Genomic DNA, 6,513 nt, shown 5'->3' with positions numbered 1-6,513 from the left:
TGGGAGAAAGAAGGGCTGCTTATGCACCAGGAGACAGCTCAGGGGGCAGGAGGGCATGGAGGGATGGACACAGGGAAGAGGTAATTATTGGGAGGAAATGGGAGGGGAGCTGTTGCATTGTGGTAAATTGTGGTCAATGTCATGAGACAAAGTGTATGTGAACTGCTGTATGGAAAGGAAATTTGCTCTGTAAATCTTCACCCAAATAACAATTAAAAAAAAAAAAGGTCACAATGCTTTGGAGACAACAGAACATCACAGTCCACACAAAGAAGCAAGATAAAGCAGGAAAAACAAGGGACCAGGACACCAAACACCTCCTTGAGGAAGAGGCAACACTGGAACTCCCTGATAAGGAATTCAAAAGAATTTTATTTAGGTATCTTCAAAGGATTGAGAGACAGATCAAGGAAAACAGAGACAAAACCCTAGAATTTTGGAAGAAAATACAAGAAGAAAATGACAAAATAAATGAAAAATTAGAAATGACTCAAAATCTACAGATTTCTATTACTCCAGAAGATTAATATTAAATTTTCAGAAATAGATAACACATTGAAAGGGCAAAGGAGTAGAATTGATACAATGGAAGACAGAATTAATGAGACTGAAGACAAATACCTGAATACTTCTTTGGAAAGGGATCAATCAGAAAAAAGATCAAAACAAAATGAAAAAAGCCTAAGGTTCATGTGGAATACCATCAAAAGGAATAACCTATGTGTAATCAGAATTCCAGAACAGGAAGAGAAAAACAAAACCACTGAGAAAATTGTCCAAGATTTATTGGAAGAGAACTTCCCTGAAATGATGAAAGATGAGAATATATCCATCCACAAAGTCCAATGAACCCCTAACAGGATAGACCCCAAAAGAAAATCACCAAGACATATTATCATCAAACTCACCAAAACCAAAGACAAAGAAAGAATCACAAGAGCAGCATGGGAAAAACGAAAAGTTACCTACAAGAGGCAACCAATAAGACTAAACTCGGATTTCTCCCCAGAAACCGTACAGGTGAGAAGACAATGGGATGGTATATATAAAACCCTGAAAGAGAAAAATTTCCAACCAAGAATTATGTACCCAACAAAATTGTCCCTCACATTTGATGGTGAAATAAGGACATTTCCAGATAAGCAGAAATTAAGGGAATTTGTTAAAACCAGACCAACCTTATAAGAGATGCTAAAGGGAGTGAGGATGAATTAAGGCACCTACTGATGAAGGATGAAGAATACAGTCTGCAGTATGGATTACGTCTCAATATAAAGAAAACAAAAATCCTCACAACTGGACCAATGAGCAGCATCACAATCAATGGAGAGAAGATTGAGGTTGTCAAGGAATTCACGTTGCTTGGTTCTACAATTGATGCCAATGGAAGCAGCAGTCAGGACATTAGATGACGTGTAGCATTGGGAAAGTCAACTGTGAAGGAACTGTATCAAGTGCTGAGGAGCAAGGATATCTCCTTGAGGACTAAGGTGCGCCTGACACAAGCCATGATATTTCCAATCGCCTCGTATGCATGTGAGAGCTGGACAATGAATAAGGAAGACCGAAGAAGAGTTGATGCTTTTGAGTTGTGGTGCTGGCGAAGAATGCTGAAAGTACCATGGACTGCTAAAAGAACTAACAGATCTGTCCTGGAGGAAGTGCAGCCAGAATGCTCCTTGGAAGCAAGAATGGCCAGACTTTGTCTCACCTATTTTGGTCATGTTGTAAAAAGGGACCATTCCCTGGAGATGGATGTTATGCTTGGTAGGGTGGAGGGTCGACGAAAGAGGGGGAGGCCTTCAAGGAGATGGATTGACACGGTGGCTGCGATGATGGGCTCAAGTATAGCAGGGATTATGGGGCTGGCGCGGGAGCAGGCAGTGTTTCGTTCTGCTGTGCATGGGGTTGCTATGAGTCGGAAACGACTCGATGGCACTTAACAACAACAACAACAAAGGGAGCCCTTTGGATAGAGAAGCAACAGCCAACAACAACTGACCATTAACACACTTGATGATATTTCCCAGAAACCAACCCAGCTATGGAAGTATTCAAAGTAAATAAGCCTATAAGACTGTAAATGGGGAACCAGAGACATCAATTGACAAATGAGGACAACTACAAATCAAAAAGAGGGAAAAAAGTCTGTGTTGTTACAGAACTTCTAGATGGTAGGGAAGTCAAGACAACTACAAGATAGAACGGACTATTCTAAACTTGGGAAGAAAACCATAAATCACAAGGTAACCTCAAAGAAAAATAATAAACCTTCACATCAAAATAAAAAAGAGGACCAACACAAATATTTAGCAAATACTAAAACAATAGCAATGAAGGAAGTGATAACATAATTCATAAACAAAACGAGCTCAGCATAAAAAATTATATGGAACAAAGAAATCAACACCACGAAAAAGCACATAACAAAAATCACAGCAACAAATTCCTATTTGCTGGTAATTATGTATCTGACAAGGGACTTATCTCTCAGATGTACAGAAAACTCCGCCTCAACACCAAAAGAATTAATCCAATTGAAAAATGGGCAGAAGACATGAATAGACACTTCACCAAGGAGGATATTCAGGTGGCCAGCTAATACATGAAGAGACTCTCACAATCATTGGCCATCAGAGAGATGTAAATCAAAACAACAAATATCGTCTCACCCTAGCACTGATAGCAAGGTTCAACAAGACAAAAAATACAAATGCTGGTGGGGAGGTGGAGAGATTGGGACTCTCATATACTGCTGGTAGGACTGTGAAGTGATACAACCAGTGTGGAAAGCAATATGGCGATTCCTTAGAAAGCTGGAATTGGAGATACCATTTGACCCAGCAATCCCATTAGTAGGTATATATCCTAGAGAGGTGAGAGCCAGGACAGGAACAGATACACGCACACTCATGTTCATCACAGCACTATTTACAATAGGAAAAAATGGAAACAACTTATGTGCCCATAAGTGGAAGAGTAGATGACCAAACTATGGTACATACACATAATGGAATGATATGCAGCAGTAAAGAACAATGTAGAGTTTGCAAAACACCACATAATATGGATGAACTTGGAGGATATTATGCTGAGTGAAATAAGTCAATCACAGGAGGACAAATATAGTACTAGTTCGTTGTTGTGGGGGGGTCAAGGAAAGGTTTATATATGGAGGGAAACTTTCTTTGTTGGTTGCCAGAGGTGGGAGGCGGGGAAGGGAACATTGAAAAAAAAAAAAAAAAATGCATTGACCCATGTCACTTTAGTTTTGAGTATTTCACTGTCCATAAATTATATTTCAGTAAAATGCATTAAAAAAAAAAAAGAATAACGCAGAGTTGGCAAAAACCTTATAAATGAATGAACTTGAAGGATATTATGCTGACTGAAATAAGTCAATCACAGGAGAAATATTGTCTGAGTCCAGTATTATAAAAAGCCAGGGAAAAGTTTATACATTGAAGGAAATTTTGTTGGTTATCAGGGATGGGAGAGGAGAAGAGGGAAGATTGCTAGCCAGGTAAGAGACCTACATTGATTTGGGTGAAGGGAAATGCAATACATCAAAAGCAGGTACCAGCACAATAACACTAAGGAAAAAGAAGACATGCAGAGGTGCGCAAGAAGTATAGACAACAAAAGTAAATACTTTTACACACAAAAAACTGTACTATAATAACAACAAACATTAATCTATGGGAAGATACATAGGTAAACAGGCACTCAGGTATGTAGATAAAAGGGAATATATACATGGCCACATATAGGTTTGGCAGATGATATTTCCACATATATATCAGTGCTATAAAAATGCCCATATATATAATAAAGCTAACAGAAGGCAAGAAGTTAGCCACAACCAAACTCCTTGAGAGAGTCACTGGGCCCACAGGCATGAGCCACATCACCTCAACTGGCATGACATATTATACAAAAACATTGTTCGACATTCTATTTTGGCGAGTAGTGACAGGAGTCTTAGAAGCTTGGGAACGGCCATCTAAGATGCAACAATCAGTCTCCTCATCTGCAGCAAAGATACATGGAAACAATTAGTCCAAGAGACTAGTGGACCATGGGAACCTCAGCCTACATGACCTTGAGATTAAAAGAATTAGATGGTATCCAGCTACCACTGCCAACCACTCAGAAAGAAATCAAAATTGGAAATACTCAATAAAGTGGGAGAAAAATGTGGAACAAAACTGTCATTAAAAAAAAAAGTTTATTGGGTCAGATATGAACTGGTGAAACCCCAAGACTATGATCCTTAATCACCCTTCAAACCTGGAATTGAATTTACTCCCATGGCTTAACTTTCAGCCAAACAATAGGAAGGCCAATAAAGTGAACAATTACACCAGGCAGGTACCCTCCTTGGGAGCTCTGGTGGCATAGTGCCTAAGGCATTTGACTCCTAACGAGAAGGCTGGTGGTTCATATCCACCTTGGAAGGAAGATTGGGCAATCTACTGCTGTAGTGATACTGTCTCAGAAACCCAAAGAGGGGTCGCTATAAGTTGAGTCCGACTCGACAGCATTGAGTTTGGTTTTTGGTACCCTCCATAGAACAATCAACCATGGGAGACCAGAAGGGCAGCATTTGTGCAGGAAGGAAGCTCAGAGCTCAGGAATGCATAGAAAAGAAGAGCACAGAGCTGTTACATTGTGGGGATTACAATCAATGCCACTTAACAAAATGTATATGAACTGTTCAATGGAAAATGAATTTAACTCTGTAAAGACCCAAATCACAATAAAAAGTTAAATAAAGAAAGAAAAGGAAGGAACAGGAGGGTGAGAATGATTGCACAACTCAATGTAATCAATATAACTGAATTTGTACATGTAGAACCTGCTGAATTGGTGGTTTTGCCGAGTATATTCTCAACAACAATAAAATTAAATTAAAACACACACACCAGGAGATACCATTACACACCTACCAGAATAAGTAAAATTAAGAGGACTTGATAATACCAAGAGTTGGTGAGAAGGCAAAGCAACTAGATTTCTCATGCACTGCTGGTGGGAGTGTAAATTAGTTGAGTCTCTTTGGAAACTGTTTGGCAGTATTTACCTTATGATCCAACAACTCTACTCTTAGATATATACTGAAGTGAAATGAGCACTATGGTGTCTGTCTGTGTGCTTTCTGACACCAAACAGAAATGCAGTTCTGCTTCTGACCCTAATCACACAGAGTTAAATCTCACAAGTTAAAGAGCACACAGTCCTCTAGACTACTGAGTCTGCCCAAGACTTCAGACATCAAATGTGAGCTTGTTCCAAGACCCCATCTGGCTAAAAAGTTAAGGCTTTCTAGTATCCCCTACGTTTTGATAATTCATTAGAATGATTCATAGAACTCAGGAAAGCACTATACTTATGACTATAGTTTTATTGCAAAGGATACAGATCAGAACCAACATAAAAAAGACATGTAAGAAAAAGTCTGGGAGAATCTCAAACATGATGCTTCTGTATCCCAAAGATGCATTACCCTCCCATATCTTTCACCAATTAGGAAACTCACTTGAACCTCATTGTCCAGAGTTTTTATTGTTTCTTTATTGAACTAAGTATGGCTGAATTCAATCTCCAGCCCCTCTCCCTTCTCCAGCATAAAGCTGACATCACTTAGTGGGTCTTTCTGGAGCAGCCAGCCTCTACCCAAGAGTTACTCTTTGGCATAATCAGGTGTGACCTGGAGCCCCTCCATAAATAACAAAGATTCTAATTACTGGGAAAATACCAAGAGTTTAGAGATTATCTCCCAGAAAACTTCTCCATGTTTATTTTAAAAATTCCCTGATTAGCTGGCCTCTGAAAACTCAACTCACTGCCTTCAAGTCAAATCTGACTCATAGCGACCCCTCCTTGGACTTCTGAGGCAGTATCACTATGGAAGTACATTGCCCAACCTTCCTTCCCAGGTCCGTTCCTTCAAACCTTTGAACCCGCTAGCCTTCTAGTTAGCAGTCAAATGCCTTAGGCATTACACCACCAGAGTTAAATAGATTGTTTATGCTCTATGTGTAGGAGCTCTGTGGCGTAGTGCCTAAGGCATCTGACTGCTAACCAGCCACTCCTCAGAAGGAAGACTGGGCAATCTACTTCCGTAGTGATACCTCCTCAGAAACCCAAGGAGGAATGGCTAGGTCTCTTCATTTTTCTTGATTCTCACACCCTTCAATTAGCTGTGATTTGGGTGCAGTCTGTTACGCTAAAAAAGCTTTATAATTACTGGGTTTGTGCCGTTATATCATCTCCAGTTTAGTTGGTTGTGTTGTTTTTTTTCCCCCACAGCATCTACAGGTTAGTTTATTCCATTCGTACAGGCCCTTGGTCATTCCATAAAACTTCCTAGAGTACCTACAATGATCCAGCTCTAGTGGTTCAGGCACTAAAGCAATAATGGTAAGCAAGAGACAGCTAGTCACATAGTCTCAGAGGATGTTTAGGTCAACTGGCATAACATAGTTTATAAAGATAATGTATTACATTGGT

This window comes from Orycteropus afer, unplaced genomic scaffold, assembly GCF_000298275.1.
Source record: "Orycteropus afer afer isolate SDZICR_OR568_19922 unplaced genomic scaffold, OryAfe1.0 scaffold00056, whole genome shotgun sequence".
NCBI lineage: Eukaryota > Metazoa > Chordata > Mammalia > Tubulidentata > Orycteropodidae > Orycteropus > Orycteropus afer.
Note: the sequence above shows the minus strand (reverse complement) of the source record.